A 22182-nucleotide genomic window follows, 5' to 3' on the forward strand; every position below is an offset into this window, starting at 1 on the left:
TCTCTATGTTATATCCTCTCGTATGATATAATTTTGGTTTAGATGATTGTTCATCTCCAGTAAACTGTACATAGGATATTCTAAATATATCAACAAGTATATGTAGCCATGTTCGATTGTCCATCCGTATTTTTCTTTATAACCCAGTATCTTAATATCAATGAAAATCAGATCCGAAATGGAAATACAACTTGAGGGAAAAACACGACCAAACGTTACTTTAAATAAAATATCTGACCAGATAAAATGTTTTGTGTTATAAATTTTAATACGAACTGTAGGGTATATACACTTCGACGCGCCATAGTTAGCTTTTCTGTATAGGATTTTTATACCCACACTCAAAAAAGAGTTAACGGGTATATTGTATATTGTGGTAAAAGTGGCTGTGTGCAACGCAGAGAAGGAAACGTTTCCGACCCCATAAAGTATATATATTCTTGATCAGCATCAATAGCCGAGTCGATATAGCCATGTCTGTCTGTCCGTCTGTCCGTCTTGTTTGTCGGCTATATCTCAGAGACTATAAGAGCTAGGGCAACCAAATTTTGTTTCCAGACTCATGTAATATCGCACTGCTACAAGTGTATTTCAAAATTTCGCTGTCCATTTCGCCCCCGCAAAGGACGAAAATCTGTGGCAGGCACAATTTGAAAAATACGATACAACTTAAAACGCAGTATCCTAGAGAATGACCATATCTACCAGACTGCCGAATCTGAATCAGATCGGATCATAATTATAGCCAGAAGCCTCCCCCTGCATTAGACACGCTACTCATTCTCCTTCTCGCTCACACACTCTGCCGCGTTCAGTGCGCGAGCGCCCTCCAGCGGAGGAGATGTAGAATCTAAATGGTACATATAGAACCTACATGTTAGATATATAATATACATTGTAGATGTAGAAAAGTAAGTAAAGTAGTAAGTAAAGTAGTAAAATTTATTAATTCTATAATTATAAGAAATCATATGCTCAAAAATGTATATACTGACTGAGTATATAAGTAGAGTCGCGTCCCCAGAAGCGACTCACACGTTCCTTCTCGTTTATTCTAAAATTCTAAAAAATCATATGCTAAAAAATGTATATACTGTAAGTATAAGTATAAGTAGAGTCGCGTCCCCAGAAGCGACTCACAAGTTCGTACTCGTTGTTGTTGCTTTTATCCCTACGGCATTAATAACACTAGTCAACACGACAATTAGGCTGTGGCCCAAAATGACTTTTTCTTATAGATTTCGGGGTTTAAAATTTTTTAACGAATTATGGTTTTTTTTATGGTTTAGTTTTTTTTTAAAGAATTTTGTAAAATCTGCTATTTTTTTAATGTTTTTTTCAAAGTTAGTGCTTCTAATATTAACATAACTTAAGTATCTTATATCTGGTTGCATAGAACTTAGAAGTTCTGAAAAGCGGTCAACTTGCAGCCGTTTGACCAAAACGACAAAAACTAATTTTACCTGAAATTAGTGCTTTTATTGACCGTTTATCCATCGATTTTAATGAACAATACCTTAAACGACGCTTAATAAATGCGTCTATCTAAAACTTAAAATGCATGCCAAGAATTATTTTTCTTTCGACTTTTTCCGAGTTTTTAAAGTCGAAATTTCCAAAAAAAAATATCGCAAAAAATTATTAAATTTGAATTTCTATGCGTTAAGCTGCAGATACAAAGTGTCTGGGTCCGATTTAAAGCTGCATTTCTCTGAAAAAAAACATTAAAAAAATAACAGATTTTACAAAATTCTTTTAAAAAAAATTATACCATAAAAAAAAAAAAGTACTACAAAAATTTTTAGATCCCGAAATCTATCAGAAAAAGTCATTTTGGTTCACAGCCTAAATACAAATTTCAATTTTGTTGAGTAGTGTAATTTAATGACTATGTTTGAACGCTGCCATCGCATATCTTCAAAGCCATGCATAAAATCTGGGATCTGGTAATAGGTAAGGGTACGGTAAGTATGTACCTATGTATATGGATAGAAGTGGACCCGATAAAACCGGTTCCGGACCCAATATTTTCGATGTGAGGCAGCTACGGTCTTGCAATCATTTCAATGTGTATCGGCGCAGATTCTAGTTCTTGCATAGCATTTTAGATGATTTCGGTTGGAAATGCCGGAATTATGCTAATATCGGAGATGCCCATTATGTCAGCTCAGCAGCACGCCACACATTAGCTGCGAGAGTTTACGGGCCGACAAATGCGGAGCGCGACTTGTGGCTACCATATCCAATCATATGTATGTATTTCCGTAGCGGAAATAGGCAGCTCTGTAGGGAGCAGATACAGACTGCAGCCAAACACACGGGTATATGGCGGTGCCAAGATTCTTAAGTGAAGTAGCTCAAAGACATTTGTCAGCACTCTGATTAATGAAGCGTAGCTAAACTTGATCTGGCCAAGTTGGGCTAGGGTACAATCTTCTACGGTTTTGTATTGGTGGGGCGTTTAGCATGTTTTAAAAATCCATTTACAACTTATATATTTTACGATGTTTTTAGCACTACATTTGCACTTTGCATAAATTCTGTGCCATGGCTTTGGATTAACATTTCAATGAAAACTATTAGAATTATTTAAACTGCATGAGTCATTTAAAAATCAATCTCAAAAACAAACAAAAAATTCCATTGCAATAAAATCTACAGCAATATAGGGGCAATGGTTCCGTTTGCCATTAACGTTTGTAAACATTTCCAGACTCAATGAATTTTATATTGTAGTTGTTGGTTCTGTAGCCAACTCCCACGCAGCAGTCTTGTCATGATCATTTTGATATTCAAATGTACATACATATGTATTTAAGTAAACAAAAATGTTCACATTATTGTACATACATATATGTATGTACATATATTTATGTGCAAGCTTCGTTTGATTAATTTAGTAATTAATGAATGACTTTTCCCATATATGTGAGCATAAGTGGAAATCCAATAACATGTGGTTCAAATGAATTGCTTATGATTCTCCTGCAGGGAAAGTGGCAATTTGGTGGCCATAGAAGAGGAGTACCTACTGATTTAATGTCACTGAGAGGGATGTATCATACCTTTCGACCATGCACACGAACTTTTCGGGACTTTCAAATTGAATTCTGATTCGTAGACTTGAAAGCATGGAAGAAGCTGGAATATTCTGTGACCTCTAGTTGGAGCCTAATTCGGTACTGATAAATCCAAATTATTTTCGACCAGCGCACTATGCTGGTGTTGTGGTGGGCCCTCCGCCCCCGTGTGTATGGCTCCTCGAAAAGGGCCCTCCCTCCCCTCCCCCCCGGTTGGGGGGGCCCCCTCGCCGCCGCGGGGCCGCCCCCCCCCCCCCCCCCCCCCGCGGGGCGCCTCCCCCCCCCCCGCCCCCCCCCCCCCCCCCCCCCGCCCCCCCCCCCCCCCCCCCGGTCCCGTGTTAGCGTATGTGTCGTGGCAATTTCTCGGTCGCCCGACCCCCCCCTCCACCGGTACCCCTACTCTAAATAAAAATAATTATTGTACTGCGCTGGCCCAAACAACAAATTGTGGCGCCCAGCAGTTCTATGTACATTACTAAACACAGGCCAACAACAGACGGGCATGGTAATAGTCGAAGGATAAATTTATATTTAATTTAACCAAATACTAATATTGCCGACGTGTGCAGCGGAGGATAGGATAGGTGTTTACAATTTTTTGTTTGTTTGCTAACGTTATTAATTGAAACAAAAGATTATTTTGTCACAACAAGACGTTGCTATTAATGTGAAATCATTAATCGGACCTTTCCAAGTATTTTTGCAGCAAAATAGTTAAAAATAGTTATCTGAAATAAAGATATTACCAGCGTAAATCTATTGAAAAGACAATAGAAAATCAGTGTATGTAGCCCGCATTCTGAAAAGAAAATTAAAAGTACCATAAATATCTTTTGTATGTTCATTCCACTGCCGAGGATATATTAATTTTTACCAGCAGTTTGGAACCTCTTGTACATATGTAAGTAAAAAGTAAATATATTCTTGATCCTCTAAACAACCAAAAACAAAAAAAACGTTGTTTGGATAATCTACACAAACTCAACCAAATCGGTTGACTACAGCACATTAAAAGCTGTTATAGAAACGATCGATTTGCAAGAGTATCAAGAGCTCGGCATATACTCGTATTTGGCCTTTCTGGTTTTTCACTGCTCAAATTATAACTAAATGTGAATTTTATAGCTGTGCTGCTGGTATGCTTTGTTGATCAAAAGAAATGAAATTAATTTGTAATTAATTAATATTAATTTCTGCTCAGCTAGTCTCAGCATAAATTAACCATGTCGGAATGCACTATGCTATCCGAATTAGTATGGACCGTTTGTTCACTGCGAGCTCCAGTGCCTGATGGAGATGGTCTGAAGCGATGGTCTTGATCGATATACGTTTGTCTTCCTCAACTCGATGTGTTGTTATTATGGTGTCATTCGTTTGTATCTTAGCTTTAGAACTAGAATCGACAAATTTCAGCATCGGATCGAAATGAATGGAATTTGCATAAAATTAAAAAGTTACCCAGCTTGATTATGTGTACGTGTATCTACACAAGCGAATCCTAAAAGTTTATTAATTATAAATATATAAATATCTGTATACATGTGCATATTTATACATACTCATATACATATGTACATATGTACATAGGTTCATATGTAGTAAATCGCACCGTGTGAGAGATTTCTATGCAAATAGGCGGGCTTCGACGCGACACCTAAGCAAAAGGCAAATTGATTTCAAAGTTGGGGAACTTCAAAGAAACTGAAAGTTTGCATTGGACAACAATTTCATGGTGCGAGAACAACCTTAAATTTAAATTGACAAACAAATTTTATTTAAATTCATACTTCAATCACAAATGGAAATGGTCTCGCCGTGTCTTTGTTTCTTTTTAGCGTTGAAAGCCGATTTGATAAATTGTTAAGGAATCTTCCCAGTCGAAATCAGCGTTATATGCTTTAATCGGGTATGTTGTATTTTAAGGCTGGCCTCTTTAAAATGTTATCAGAACGCCCTGCACCGCGCTCGGGACTATAATTATACCCTTACTCAAGAAAAGTTAAGGGGTATATTAGATTTGTGGTAAAAGTGGATGAGTGTAACGCACGAAACGTTTCCGACCCCATAAAGTTTATATATTCTTGATCAGCATCGATAGCCGAGTCGATATAGCCATGTCTGTCTGTCCGTCTGTCTGTCTGTCCGTCTGTCCGTCTGTCCGTCTCGATGAGCGCCTGGATCTGAGAGACTATAAGAGCTAGAGCAACCAAATTCTGTATCCAGACTGCTGTGATATTACACTGCTACAAGTGTATTTTAAAATTTCGCCCCGCCCCCTTCCGCCCCCAGAAAGGACGAAAATCTGTGGCAGGCACAATTTTAAAGCTACGATAAAACTAAAAACGCAGGATCGTAGAAATTGACCATATCTACCAGATTGCCGAGTCTGCATCAGATTGGAATATAATTATAGCCGGAATGAAGAGATTCATTTTCAGTTGCTTCCCCCGTCTCCCCCTGCATGAAACACGCTACTCATTCTCTTTCTCGCTCGCACACTCTGCCTCGTTCAGTGCGCGAGCAACCCCTAGCGGAGGAGATGTAGAATATACATTGTAAATGTAGATATCAGATGTAGCAAAAAAATGTAACATTTAAAATTTTTTTTAAATTCTAAAATTCTAAAAAATCATATGCTCAAAAATGTATATACTGACTGAGTACGGGTATAAGTAGAGTCGCGTCCACAGAAGCGACTCACACGTACCTTCTCGCTTAAATTACTTTAAGTAACTTTAATTACTTTACTTTCCATCACTTATTAGCCTCCAATAAATCGCAACCGCAGGGACAATGGCAGTGACAGTGTGAGGGGCTTTGATTGATGGCAACGAACGTTGAATACACAAGCAATTGAAAACAAATCTGAGGAGCACAAAGTATAAAACGGAAAGTGAATTAAAGAGCACTAACAATGAAACAATGGATTATGACATCACATCGCCAGCATGTACTTATGTACATGTGGGTGGAGGATCGACTTCAAATTGGACTGATGCCAAGGAGGCCAGTGAGGTTGACATTCGATATTGAAATTGATTATTGTAAGCATACGATAAATATAGAGACAATAACCCGTCCTCAAATTAAAACCATTGCGCCAGTTAAGTTTCTAAATATTAAAAGCAATCCGAGTATATTCTTTGCATATCATTAGCTATAACTTATATTTTGGTGATGCCCCAAAGTGACATAATACGATTTTAACTTAATTTGGCGTTTTGTGACTTTATTCTTTCGCATTTTACCTATTCTCCTTAAAGTAATTCGTTTGGAAAATGCTGTTCATTTTTTAGATAAGTCACAGAAGCCAGGTCACTGGCCAATATTATTTACACGAACAGGGCGTGGGATACTGGAAATGCAAAAATACTTCACGCTGAGTCACGCTTCGGCTTTGGCTAAGACTGAGAATGGCCACCCACCAATGTGACCAGCCAAGCCACCCGCCTGTGGTTTATTGTGCGTAAATAATGAGTGGAATTAAAAGCAGCACCTACCATCAGCCACCATTGGAAACACCGGCATGATAGAATACCTGAGCATTACTCATACGCCCCATTACTTGGGATATGGTGGCCACATTATAAAAATGCTCATTTTACTAGATGAGAAAATAATACGTCGTCATATGAAAGAATGTTTAGACAAAAAGAAACCACTAATTAATTAAGCATCGTCAAGGAGAGACGACTTGAAAATATGTTTGATACCACGACCACGACGGGTAGCTAAGCGACCTGGCGCGGATCGGCGTCAGAAGTTTCGTGGAAGGTTTTGTCGTGTCTCGACTAATTCGCATAGATGCGGCTTGAAGACTAATAGATCAGTTTCATATCAATCACACTTTATGAGGCTTGGACTGGTTTGAGCACGCACACTGATAACCTCATCCAAGAAGACAAGACTTGGGCGAGCACAACTTGTTTTATGCACGCAGGCGCTTGCCCGTAGACATAAAAATCGAATGTCCAATAAACATTTCTGAGAAATTCATTTGGCGCCAGGTCAACCCCGAAATGTCCACTACGTACCACAGTTGGCCACATTCAAAAGACATAAATATATATTTGCCGCATTAGCTAGAGTTACTAGAGAACTTTTAACTGAGCCAATAATCATCATTCCTACGTGAGTATGTATCTGTATTTATAATTAAGTATGTACAATACATGGTACTATTTCAACCTCTGAACTTTGCGTAACTGAATTGCCTCTTAATGCAAAATATTATGCCGCGGGACGCGCTTGGCTAATAAGACTATTTGAAACCAACTTGTTTGGTTCACAGGGGGAATACCAAATTGGGTTTGCAGGGGTGTTGCTTAAAAACCAGTTCAATTGCGTGTATTTATAAATTTTTATCACAACATTAGCATTTGATGGGATGGTAGGATTTGGAATTGCACTTATTAAAAAAAGGTACTTAGAGTCGTTTTAAAGTGCATAAAAAAGCGAATTTGCTCATTTATCTATTCATTTGTAACATTTATTCCTGAGTTCTCTTGAGTTCATCAATACATCAATGGATATAGGTACATTCGCCTGGGGTCAGAGAAAACTTCTTTCAATTATCTGAGCACAATCACAAGGATCCTGGATTTCAAAAGCAATTTTGGTCAATGGACCGACTTTTTGGTGAGTGTCAATCTCTTGGTAGTGATAAGCCTAAACGTAGGCGTGACGACACTGGTCCAAACTCAATTGTCGCTCGCTGGTCAACAAGCGTCTTTTCGCTGTCTTTGACGTTGATGGTGGGACTGGGCGGACTTTGACTGTGTCTGTAACTGTGTCTGTGCCTGTAGGTGCTCAGGTTGAGTGGAAGCGTAGTTGGAGCTGAAGTCTTGTCACGCTTGGCCTTGACGCCTCCTTTGGGTTAATGCCTGGCAAGCAAACTCAAGTAAATGAATGAAACGTAGCACTCACATAATCGCATTGGAAATCAAGTGACACGAGCAAAGCCGTGTACATATTGTACATTTCATTTATACGGACTTCGTGTTTCGCTGCTTCTTCTATGAAGTTTAAGCCTCTTTTTTTATGGATGGATTGGAAGTGATCTGTAATCTTAAATCTGAAGTCCGGCAATCTGAGGAAATCCAAAAAGTCAGCTTTTCTGCATGTTTTTATATACAAATAATTTAAAGTAATTTAAAATGATTTATATACAAATATGTATTCTAGGTTTAATATTTATATTTGGAGAGATGATAAAAAGAAAGTTTCGCTAATTACCGACACCGTTTTTAGCTTTATTCTTGTCTTTGAAGATTCTAAAGAAGACTGTTGGGGCGGTTGTCAGTATATTCCTTACGAAAATTCGCACCACATAAGGAAAAAAATTAAAATGTGGTATGTATGTATATATGTATGTAGTATGTATATAGTATGAGGCTTTTGCGAAATATTTCAGATAGTTTTTTATGACATAATTATAGCAAATGAAATTTTAATGATCTTAAGTAGTTAATTGGGGCTTTTGACCGAGCTGATGAGCTAAATGAATAACCAAAGCTCAATTCGGTAAATTCTCAGCCGTCCTTCAGCCGTCATCTAGATCAATTAGCGAAGCTCTTGACGCTTATTTTTTGATACATTTGTCGTCCCACTGTCAGCTTGAACAATGTTCTACCATAAGGCCGATTTATTCAGTTATTTTGTAACAGTTGCCCAACCCACCAGCATCTTTCATAAACCAGGCAAATGAACCTAGCTGAAGACTCAAAAACAGACAAAACAGAAACGGAAAAATTTGCCAAGTCTCGTCGCGTTAAACAAAGCGCTTCCGTTCAGAATGGCTAAAACCTTAGCTGGGCATGGCTGGGGCATCTACATGAAACTGGGGCAACATATAAACCATGGACCAACAGCCGAAACTGAATTCGTGTTGCTGCTGGTTTTGTGGATAGTGATGATGTGCTTGCTTCAAGTTCATTTCAACGGATGGTTGGGCAGCAATCGCTGTGAAACCTTCTCGAAAAAGAGAAAAAATTAATACTGTTGAAAATGTAGAAATAAACAACAACAACAACACTGTACGGGCTGGTGTGCTCGTCACACAGGCTCTAATTTATTTGTTCATCTTGATCTATGAAAGCATAAAATTTAATGGAGCATTATGAAAGAGTTCGTAGAACAAAACCAAAACAAAAGCAACACCGGCTGCTTCAGAAATTGAAAGGTGGGAAGAGACGGATCCAAGCCGTCTAGGTACAATGTGATAGCGACTGACAGCACCGACAGGTCGACAGGTCGGATAGTTGCACGTCACCGCGTCACTTTCTGTTAAGCATCACCAGCTCCGGGGAGCCAGGTGGTATTCTTCAAGTATATGTTGAGGCAATTGCAGATGCTTAATGGCAAATGGTCAGCGCAGACAGCACACAATTAAATAATCATTACAGACTTTGAGGCAATGCCACCAGGTTAAATGGCGCCATCTCAGTAAACTGATGCTCTACTTGAGCTACACCTGGCATAGATTATAAAAAACATCAAATCAAGCAACTGAAAATAAAACAATGATTCAGATTATTAGTCTGCATTATCAAGTTCCGGCAACTATTCTCGCAAATGCAGCCAATTCATATTTCAAACTAATAGATGATGGACATGAAACGAAGCTGAAACGAATCCCGGTTCGGCAACGATGACTTTTCGCAGACGGATGTGAATTTCGGGGTTTTACCAGCAATTTTACCAGCGAACATATGCGGCTGTAACTTGTTGCTGCTTCTGCTTTTGTTTCTTTCGCTAGATATACAGCTTTATTCTAGAATTTGTTGCTAGATATTAGCGCGTTCGTTTTGCCCAAGTGTAAATAGACCAGCTTTAGGTTTAGCTTCCAGCATTGGCCTTATTTCATGATTACTTAATCAAATCAACCGCAAACATTTTGATTTGGAATGAGTCACTAAATAACAAAATGGAAAACCCACACAAAAGTCAACGCAAATAAAGTGGTTGATGGTGGCCTCAGTTCTTAGTTGCTACTATGTTGAGTCCGTATTATATTTTATTGGATGCGATCTGATGCAATTGCAGAATGTTTCGGACTAAGTCAACATAAAAGCTAAAAAATAATAATAAATAAATAAAATTCGAACAACCAAATTTTCTGTTCGAATAAAAGACCATTAATCCATGTTAACTGTCAGCAGACAGTTGGGAGTTGAAGCTAATGTAAAGATGATTTGTGAGTGAAGACAGTATTTGTGGTCATCAGTTCATCATTGATCAGTTCTGATCAATCGGCCATTTGTTTGTCATAGTCATATTGTACTCGTATTATTCGTGAAGGCCGTTTGTAATTGGATTGTTAATGGTACCGAATTTTTCAGAAATTCGAGCAGGCAAAATATTTATTAGTAGCATAGATAGTCAAAAAAAAACTTTTATTTTTGGACAAACTCAAATCGTTTCGGAATTCTTTGGTTTTTTTATAATTTTTATAGGTTTCCCATTGTTTGGGTGATGTTGAATATCAATGAAATACGCCCACATATTTTAACGAGCATTTAATTTAGTGTCATTCGACACTTTTACTACATGCCTCTCTTTCATATCTTATTATTGGCCTCATAAATCTCCTGCCATTTTAATTTTCTCGGTACCTTGCTCGCCATTTACATAGCTTTTTGCAACAATGAGTTAATTTGCTCCTTTATGGTGGCATGCGCTCGTGCTACATTTAAAATTTAACGTTCAATTAAATTTTATTGTTTCGAACATAATGAAGAAGTAAAGTGTGCCTCCAGCTACCACGACCGCTCCATCTCCAACTCTCGTTGCATGCAGATGTAGTGAAGTGCTGTAGAGTGGAATGCTGAGGAAGGGGTGAGTCTGACCTTCGGCTCAGTTTCAGTTTGTATGCACAGCCATTGCCCTGCACTTGTTTGTCGAATATTTCGGTTCCGATATCGTTTTCCTTTGTGTACTGGAGCTATCATTTGTTAATTATGCGTATTATTTGAAAGCTTTTTCATTGCAGACCAGACCAGTAAGCCATGTGCTTCAAACTCGAGTCGATCCCTACCATTGCAACTAATTCTGCATATACGAGTATATTTTGATGTATCGTGTATTCATATATGCCGGCCTAGAACCGTTTTACAGCCCCATAGTGCAAGATTGGATTTTGGATTTGACTGGTTGTTTCGATTTACATATATTTTACATATGTATGTATGTACAGATAAATATAGACACAGGGGCTTTGGTGGTGAGGACAGGTGAGGACATCAAATGGCAAGGACATTTTCGGCACGTACTACTCAATGACCATTACTCAACTTCAGCGGCGTTAAGAAGCATTTATTAAAGCATATTAAAATCGCAGTCCCAACTGTTAAAGTTTTTAATAATTAATTTATATTTAGTGGCAGCGTTGAGTCTCTCGTGTCTAGTCTGTTTGTTGCTGTGACCACGCTAAACAAATACATATATTGTACGTTTATATGCGGCTACAAAATGAATGATACTTAATGAATTTTTCTATAAAATTCAGTATCAAATATCACCAGAAATATCTTTTCAACTAATTTTTAATTTGAAGTTAACTTTGAGTTAATTAAACATTTTTTATTTTATTTGTCTTGGAAATTGTACAATAGAAGGAAATTGTGCCCCGAAGGGCACAGTCCGAGCCAAACTAGCAATTTGTATGTGTTAGAAATATCATTTTATTTACTTCTTGCTTCATTCACAGATGTTATGATAGTTATCACACCCAGGGCGTACATGACACCAGACGCCTTTGGATAATTTTTTCATTTCTTTTTTTTCCGAGATGACGCAGACAAGAAAACCAGAATTATGTGTGCACATCTTTGTTTATAATATATTGTAGATTTTTATCAAGATCAGATCATTATATCAAAAAGTTTCTATAGAAACAATGATGCTTTTATTTAATCATGTGCTCATTTTGTTGCTACAAAATTCGATTTAATTTAAATTTTTTTTTTGCATACAACATTTTTAAATGAAAACAATGAAAGGGAAAATTTTGGTAAGTCTACCTTTGGATAGTGAGTTTTTTTAGGCTTCTGTAAACTTATACAAATATGTACATACATATGTACATAGATACTTAACTGGAACATGTCATTGAATATATTTTATATTCATTCAAATCCGCAGCTTGTGACCTGCCGAAAAATTACTTAGAAAATCTGAACCACTTCCAGACGGTTTATTTATGGCTTCTACGCCAACGAAAAATTAGTCAAAAGTAAAAAAAACCTGGTGAAAACAGGTTTGGGAGTTCATATGCTTACATATTCAGTTCTCAATTGGTAATACCATCGTTGAAGATGTTTAACTGCTTCTAGACCAAATGAGCATGCCAAAAATAGTTATTTCTGCCCTACCTGATATTCCACTCATATTTCTTTGGTTGTACATATTTCATACTTCCGATCGCGTGAAGAACATAGTCTGAGCCAAACTTATTAACTGCCTGAAACTCATGCTCGTCTGAGTCTGGTCTGAGGGTCTGTCTATGCAAAGAAGCAGGAAGCAAACTCAGTCCCCAACACGAGAATATTGATAATTTCGGCATCGTCTGCCGCAGTGAAACACTTGCTTTGCCCATTGTAATGAGCTCCACACCGCGTACGCTACGCAGACGCCAACGGGAAGGGCTGTGGTAGCGCACGATTTGACCCCAGTGTTTTAATGTGAATTGATGTTTCTCCGCAACTACAGCCCGGCTAACAACTCTTGCTATTTTCCTTGGTGCGTACTAGCTTCGGGTGCTGACGGCTAGGACTAAGTGGCTTGCAAATGTATTTACAACTTTACGTTTTTGACTGCCCCTTTAAAAACTCCTTAAAACCTACAGGTCAGCACATAATTTTTATACCCGTACTCAAAAAAGAGTTAAGGGGTATATTAGATTTGTGGTAAAAGTGGATGTGTGTAACGCAGAGAAGGAAACGTTTCCGACCCCATAAAGTATATATATTCTTGATCAGCATCAATAGCCGAGTCGATATAGCCATGTCTGTCTGTCCGTCTGTCTGTCTGTCCGTCTGTCTGTCGGTCTGTCTGTCTGTCTGTCCGTCTTGTTGAGCGCCTAGATCTCAGAGACTATAAGAGCTAGGGCAACCAAATTTTGTTTCCAGACTCATGTGATATCGCACTGCTACAAGTGTATTTCAAAATTTCGCCCCGTCCATTTCGCCCCCGCAAAGGACAAAAATCTGTAGCAGGCACAATTTTAAAGATACGATTAAGCTAAAAACGCAGTATCGTAGGGAATGATCATATCTACCAGATTGCCGAATCTGAATCAGATCGGATCATAATTATAGCTAGAATGAAGAAATTAATGTTCTGTTGGTTCTTCCGCCCCCTCCTGTCAGAGACCGGCTACCTATCTCTTTCTCGCTCGCACACTCTGCCGCGTTCAGTGCGCGAGCAACCCCTAGCGGAGGAGATGTAGAATCTAAATGGAACATGTACAATCTACATGTTAGATGTATAATATACATTGTAGATGTAGATAGCAGATGTAGAAAAAAAATTTAAAATGTAAAATTTTTTTTTTATTCTAAAATTCTAAAAAATCATATGCTCTAAAATGTTCTAAAATATACTGACTGAGTACGGGTATAAGTAGAGTCGCGTCCCCAGAAGCGACTCGCACGTTCCTTCTCGTTTTACATACATTGACTAATCTTTTTTATTCGTATAGAACCATAGTTTCATAGTTTATATCATCTTGATGTTTAGGCCGTGGTTTATTGTTCACAAATATTCTGTTCTTGAATAGAAATGAAGAAATCAATAACATTATTATCAACTTTTATAACATAAAGGTTTTCAATTTGATTAAATGTACATCTTAAATGTACATATTTCTAATCTGCAAAGTATCAGTGAGATAATTTACTTCATTTAATAGTTTAGAATTAATTTAACATATTTTTTTGGAACGGTAATTAAATTATCTTGATCAATTTAAGCTTAATATTTTCTGAATAATTCCTTTGTTATTAATTAAGTATTTTGTTAGGAATAAACGGCCCCATCTAATGGGTATTGGAAAAGACGCTTCTGCTCACGTACACGTGTGTTATAGACTGTTTACACTGGGGCTGCGTCATTCTTTGCGTCTTGCCGTAGACGCAGTCTTTTTTTACATAGGTTAAGAATAAGGCCCTAGTGGTGGCAAAATCAAAAATCAAATTTTGGCGCTAAAAATGTATGGTTGTGCAAAAAGGGAAAACTATACATAAAATCATTAAATAAAATACTTGAAACTGATTTTATTATTATCATACGACATTTTTGTGACCCCTGGGGCCATTAGGATACTGCTGGAGAAGAAAGTCTATGGTTTTCATTGTTTGAAGAAGAACTCCCACAAACTCTACGAAGAAATGTCTGAAAATAATAAATAAATACGAGAATCAATTATCTTTCGTCCATTTTCTTGTCGTTTTGCATAATTCTGTTCATTTCCCAAAATTTGTTTACTTTCCTTGTCATCAAGCACCCAAATCAAAATTCAAGACGCACGTCTACCAATGTGCAGGAACGCCTTTTCTGCTTCATTGCGTCTATTCCGATATCGATAGGAAACGCGCCCAGTGTGAAAAGGCTATTACAGTGGATGGCACCAATACAATGTTCCGTTTTGCCTGCTGTATAGGCACACAAACGCACTGCAAAAATGTGAATTTGTGCCGTGCCGTCCACTGGTATAAATCCATACTTTCAGAAAATAAAACAAAAAATAAAATATAAAAAATTTTGATAATTTTGAAATTCCCTTCAAGTTATGCCCCAAAGTATGCAATGGCGTGTGAGCCTATTGAATATTTGATAAGAACCGAGTCAGATTCCTAGCATATTTTTGGCTGTAAGTGTAAAAAGATTCGCATGGGACAATAAGGTGGGTTTTCTTAGATCCAGTTCAAAGGGAACTGGGTTTTTGGAGAAAACCCGAGACTCGCAGCCGATAAGGTTGAAAAACAAAGAGAGGGGAGAAATAGTGGAATTTGTAGTTAAATTCTATTGGGAAAACAATTTGGAACTCTCGGAAGAAATCTCCAAACAAATGAGTAGAGAGATCATAAAACTCTTCCAAGGAGAACACCTTGCGGATTTGCGAGACGCTTCGGCCGGATTGCTGTTCAACACCTACAACATAAACAAGTTTGACAAAGACAATGGCAAAAATAAGAAACTAAACTTAAAATGCGAGTGAGTGCATATCTATACTATGCACCAAATTGCATGCTGCTTTCCGTCAAGATATCATGTGTTCAATTTGGAAGACTAAAAATATCTCAAAAAACGTTTTGAAAGTAGAGAGGTTCGGCACTACTATTTCAAAATCTGTGTGTAAGCGGCTATTTCCGCAACGCGTGCACCAAATTGCATGCTGTTTTTTTAAATGATAGCCAGAAAAGGTGGCATAGTTCGCACAAACAAATTTGTTCTTTTCTATAATAGGTTCTTCAAGAATTAAAAATTAATCAAAAATATCTTAAATTTTGTCCAAATGTGTGTGTTTGAATGTCTATTTCATTTCATTTCTCCGCAATGCGTGCACCAAATTGCATGCGGTTTTTTAATGATAGCCAGAGTATGTGGCATTGTTTCCATACAAAAGTTTTTATTTTTCTATAAATAGGTTTCTCGAAATTTGTTGTTATACCCGTACTCAAAAAAGAGTTAAGGGGTATATTGTATTTGTGGTAAAAGTGGATGTGTGCAACGCAGAGATGGAAACGTTTCCGACCCCATAAAGTATATATATTCTTGATCAGCATCAATAGCTGAGTCGATATAGCCATGTCCGTCTGTTCGTCCGTCATTCCTTCTGTCCGTCTGTCCGTCTCGATGAGTGCCTAGCTCTCAGACACTATAAGAGCTAGGGCAACCAAATTTTGTTTCCAGACTCATGTGATATCACACTGCTACAAGTGTATTTCAAAATTTCGCCCCGTTAATTCCGCCCCCGCAAAGAACGAAAATCTGTGGCAGGCACAATTTTTAAGATACGATAAAACTAAGTATCGTAGAGAATACCCATATCTACCAGACTGCCGAATCTGAATCAGATCGGATCATAACTATAGCCAGAATGCCGCCTCCTTCAGATAGAGAACCACTACTTATTCTCTTTCTCGCTCGCACACTCTGCCGCGTTCAGTGCGCGAGCAACCCCTAGCGGAGGGGATGTAGAATCTAAATGGTACATATAGAATCTACAGGTTAGATGTAGAATATACATGTAGATTTAGATAACAGATGTAGCAAAAAAATGTAAAATTCTAAAATATCAAATCAAAATCAAAAATGGGTATAAGTAGAGTCGCGTCCCCAGAAGCGACTCACACGTTCCTTCTCGTTTTTGATTATCATTGTTTAATTTCGATGAATTCCTAAATATTAAATGCATTTAAAATGTATTGCGCGCGGGTCTGCTGGTATCGTATACATATATATATATATATATATATATCGTATAATTTAAATAATTTATTCATATTTGATTTGTTTTGTAGGCAATGTCTAAAATGTTTCAAGAGAACAGACACTCTAGTCATTCACATGCGCACGCACACCGGTGTGCGTCCATACAGCCGGTAATCCGACACGAAATTTGTAGCTGCAAGCTCTCGCAGGTCACATGAAACGTTTAATCACAAAACACATAAGTTTGCGTGCGAAATATGCCTCAAAAAGCATCAGTTTCCTCACTTCCTCAGCTCCATAAGCACGCTGTTAGGCAAAACTGCATCTGCTGCATCAGGCAGCCCAGTTAGCGTCCCTCGAGGGCAGCCTGACACAGCACATGGCCGTTAAGGAAACAGTACAGGAGGAGGCCGAAGAAGATGAGCAGGAAAATGATGCGGAAACAGTGCGGATCGGGTCGTATGATTTGCATTTGCAAACTATTTTTCACAACCTGCCTAATGTTTAAATTTTGCAACCATTGTGCAAAACTATATGTTGGACAAAAAAAATATATGTCTGCACCCACTACTCAGAAAAAATAGTTATTATAAGGTAGGAGAGTATTTTGATAAAATATACCAAATATTAAAAAGACAACTCCACTCCCACTTGGTAGTCTTATAAACAAATAAAGATATACCATGGGGTAGCAACAATAAAAATAAAATGAATAGTTCGTCTATTAAGTTCAAGTCTCTGTCTCTGTATATTTAGAAAAGGTTATTACATACAAAAGTGCATTTTCATCGGTTCATAGAGTACAGACAGTCGTACATACTCACAAAACAGCCCAACAATCTGAAGGGAGACTCATACTCACTAAAGACAGGGTGGAAAACTGAGTCTACCCCCTGCTGTGAGGGAAGACGTGACAAATGTAGAGTCCTCTAGATTAACAGCAGCGTTTTTCGCTCATTCCTCTATGTATATATATCTATCGATCTGATCTGCCTTCCCACTTAGTCTGAAATTCATCTTATGTGACTCCATCTCTCTCTACAACGACTTTGCATCCACTTAGGATTTCATTACATTTAATGAAACATTTGTTCTCAAAAATGCATTTGAATTTGGCCATTCTTTCGAGTCAGGAACCGAAAATATATGCTTAAACGAGAAGGAACGTGTGAGTCGCTTCTGGGGACGCGACTCTACTTATACTCGTACTCAGTCAGTATATTCATTTTTGAGCTTATGATTTTTTAGAATTTTAAAATTAAAAAAAAAATTTACATATTAAATTTGTTTGCTACATCTGTTATCTACATCTACATCTACAATGTATATTTTACATCTAACATGTAGATTATATATGTACCATTTAGATTCTACATCCCCTCCGCTAGGGGTTGTTCGCGTACTGAACGCGGCAGAGTGTGCGAGCGAGAAGGAAAATGAGTTGCTTGGTCGATGTTAGGAGGGGGCAGGGGAAGCAACTGAAAATTAATTTCTTCATTCTGGCTATAATTATGATCCGATCTGATTCAGATTCGGCAGTCTGGTAGATATGGGTATTCTCTACGATACCGAGTTACGATCTAAAAATGTGCCTCCACAGATTTTCGTCCTTTGTGGGGGCGGAAGGAGGCGGGGCGAAATTTTGAAGTACACTTGTAGCAGTGTGATATCACATGAGTCTGGAAACCAAACACATCCACTTTTACCACAAATCTAATATACCCCTTAACTCTTTTTATACCCGTACTCAAAAAATAGTTAAGGGGTATATTAACGCAGAGAAGGAAACGTTTCCGACCCCATAAATTATATATAGTCTTGATCACCATCAATAGCCGAGTCGATATAGCCATGTCTGTCTGTCCGTCTGTCTGTCTGTCTGTCTGTTCGTCTTGTTGAGCGCCTAGATCTCAGAGACGATAAGAGCTAGGGCAACCATTTTTTTGGTTTCCAGACTCATGTGATATCACACTGCCACAAGTGTATTTCAAAATTTCGCTCTGCTCCCTTCCGACCACACAAAGGACGAAAATCTGTGTCAGGCACATTTTTAAAGATACGATAAAACTGAAAGCGCAGTATCGTAGAGAATGACCATATCTACCAGATTGCCGAATCTGAATCAGATCGGATCATAATTATAGCCAGAATGAAGAAATACATTTTCAGTTGCTTCCCCCGTCACCCCCTTCATGTAACATGCTACTGATTCTCTTTCTCGCTCGCACACTCTGCCGCGTTCAGTGCGCGAGCAACCCCTAGCGGAGGAGATGTAGAATCTAAATGGAACATGTATAATCTACATGTTAAATGTAGAATATACATTGTATATGTATATATAGATAACAGATGTAGCAAAAAAATGTAAAATGTGAAATTTTTTTTCTTAATTCTAAAATTCTAAAAAATTATATGCTCTAAAATGTATATGCTGACTGAGTACGGGTATAAGTAGAGTCGCGTCCCCAGAAGCGACTCACACGTTCCTTCTCGTTTTAATTACGGGTATAATAATATGCTTAATAAATAACACTACTCGACAAAATTTAACTTTTGATTTAGGCTGTGAACCAAAATGACTTTTTCTGATAGATTTCGGGATTTAAAAATTTTTGTAGTACTTTATTATTTTTTTTATGGTGTCATTTTTTTTAAAGAATTTTTAAAATCTGGTATTTTTTTTCTTGGTTTTTTTCAGAGGTAGTGCTTCTATTTTTCACATAACTTTAGTATCTTATATCTTGTTGCATAGAACTTTGCAGTTCTGAAAAGCTGACAACCGCAGCTATAAATCCAACCCAGACCTTTTGTATCTGCAGCTTAAGGCCTGGAAGATATTCAGCTTTAAAATTTCAATTTCATAATTGCGGTATTTTTCCCAAAATTTTGACTTTAAAAACTCGGGAAAAGTCGAAAAAAAAATAATTCTTCGCCAACATTTTTGGTTTTAGATAGACGCATTAATTGGGCGTCGTTTAAGCTATGACACATCAGAATCTATGGATAAACGGTCAATTTGGAGCCGTTTGTCCAAAAAAAACTCAAACATAATTTTACCTGAAATTAATGCTTTTTTTCACATAACTTAAGTATCTTACATCTGGTGCATATAACTTTGCAGTTTTAAAAAGGTGCCCAATGCACCTATAAATCGTATCCAGAAACTTTGTATCTGAAGCTTAACGCCTGGAAGATATTCAGCTTTCAAATTAAAATTTCATCATTTTTTGCGGTATTATTTTTCAAAATTTTGACTTTAAAAACTCGGGAAAAGTTGAAAAAAAAATATTTCTTGGCATGCATTTAGTTTTAGATAGACGCATTAATTAGTCGTCGTTTAAGGTATTGTTCATTAAAATCTATGGAGAAACGGTGGAGCTATAATTTGTTAGCCAAACCTCAAAAGTGAAAAAATAGACAAAAAATACTTCTTTAAAAAAAACTACACCATAAAAAAAAACCATAATTCGTTAAAAATTTGTAAAGCCCGAAATCTATAAGAATCTAAATTTTGGGCCACAGCCTAATTCTAGTGTTGACTAGTGTAATCGAATATTCTCCGAATCGCCGAAAGTGTAATGTCTCTGTTTGTCTCTGCCCAACGGAGGGTTATTTGTTATTTATTTGTTATTAGTCATATATGTACATATGTATGTAGTAGGTATGGTCAAAAGTTCTTTCTATAAAGTTAATTGTTGTAGGTATAGGATAAGAATTTTATCAAATGTACATTGCTAATGCATACAAAATTATATTCATCCCCAGAACAGTGAGCGCATCTCCAAATACATGCCAATTTATTTTCGTTTGGATTTATTAGACCGCTTCGGCTTAATAATAAATTTCGCTCAATTTTTGTTGGTCAAATTCAATTTGGTTTTTGTTCAACAAAGTAAAGAAGATTTTTCCTACCTTCAAGGGTCGGATTTTGATTGTGTATACAATGTCAATAAGAAATGAAAAAAAAAATTGGCTCTAAATTGCGGGGTTGAAAGTATGGGGGTGGATTGGCATTGCCATCAATACATAAAACTTGTTGAAATATTACAGTGCTTGCAGTCTAATAAAGGCAACTGTCCTCACCAATGACGCTACCACCAATCTAGTAAATTTTAAATGATCCAAGCCGTCGCGACGACTGGTTTGTAATACGAAAAACGAATAGAAAGAAAAGCCAATCATTAAGGCAAATAGTTTTGGTACAGTCATTTTCATGCAAGGTCCCAACAGCGAGCAGCATTAGTTTTTCAGATTTGGATTTAGCCGGATCAACTGCCATTGTCATGTTTAGTTTAGAGAATGTTCTTGCTCACAGCCAGCTATAGATTATATCTCTAAGAATAAGAGTAAGAATATTTTAATATTTCTCTGCGTATTGTTCTCTACTGGTCATTGTAGTGTGTTTGAAAGATGCCTATCTATCCAATCTCGGACACGTGTTACACACGCCCAGGGGATAAACAGCAGGCATGAAACATTCATTTTAGACCTATAATGACTGACAACGAGCCGAGTTGTTTTTGTTGTGTCGAAAAAATAATTATTAATATTATATTAATAATAATAATACTATTATAATAGCCGTCACTTTTCAGCTGTCAAGCCAAACGCTCACTTCTAAACTACCAAGATGGGCAATAGAGTGGCAGCCAATTGATCTTCTCTCTTCCTTATAGTCTGCATGCTTTTAACATCTGTCGTGCCACAGAATGCAACAGATCCTCATTCCTTGCCGACAGCCGGTACACACATCCTGCCAAAACGCCTTCTCATGGCATGACTTGTGGTATCGGATTTCACTCTAGAAGGCAATCAATTGCAGCGTTTCCTGCCCTTAATGGTTCAGAAAACCTTATGTATGTATGTATGTACATGCTTATGTAAATGATCCTAACAAAACTATGGGTAGCTGAAATCTATATCGCTTTTGTGAGAGGAAATAAGGAAAACATTCGACTTGCATACATTCGATATATATGCAAAATTTGTGTTAAATTTTTCTTTAAAAGTAATAGCTGCCTGTTTGTTTTGAATATGCAGTTCTTATCTCTTATGTTTTTGCTCAGCTACTATAAATTCTCGTCTTCTTTGAAAATAGGTGTTTAAAAAAAACGCCATTTAAAGCAGTGCACATATAGCCATTTTACTAAGGTATAGGGAAGAAAGGGTCAGATTTGTAATATTTCAGGCTGTCAGGTGGTCTTATTTAAATAAAAATTATTTAATTAAATGCTCGAGAGTGTAGGGATATAATCGTATTAGTTTTGTGGTGGATATGTGTAACAACCAGAAGGAAGCGTTTCCGACCCGATAAAGAACATATATTATTGATCAGCATCAATGGCGTAGTCGATGGAGCCATGTCTTTCTGTCCGTCTGTCCGTCTCGAAGCGCCTAGATCTTAGAGACTATAAGAGCTAAAGCAACCAAAGTTTGTATCCAGACTCCTGTGATATCACACTATTATAAGTGTATATCATATTTGTATATTACAATTTTCTTATATTATTACATATAATTATTATTGGTGTATTGACCTATAGTTTAAGTCGATATATTACAAATTTTAGAATGTGGTAAGCAACCGTTTCGCCTTCGCACTTTCCCCACAATGGATTTCCGATGCACAAGGGTCAATTTCTCCATTATTTTAGGCAGCTTTAACAAG

This window comes from Drosophila obscura, unplaced genomic scaffold (genome assembly GCF_018151105.1).
Source record: "Drosophila obscura isolate BZ-5 IFL unplaced genomic scaffold, ASM1815110v1 contig_25, whole genome shotgun sequence".
NCBI lineage: Eukaryota > Metazoa > Arthropoda > Insecta > Diptera > Drosophilidae > Drosophila > Drosophila obscura.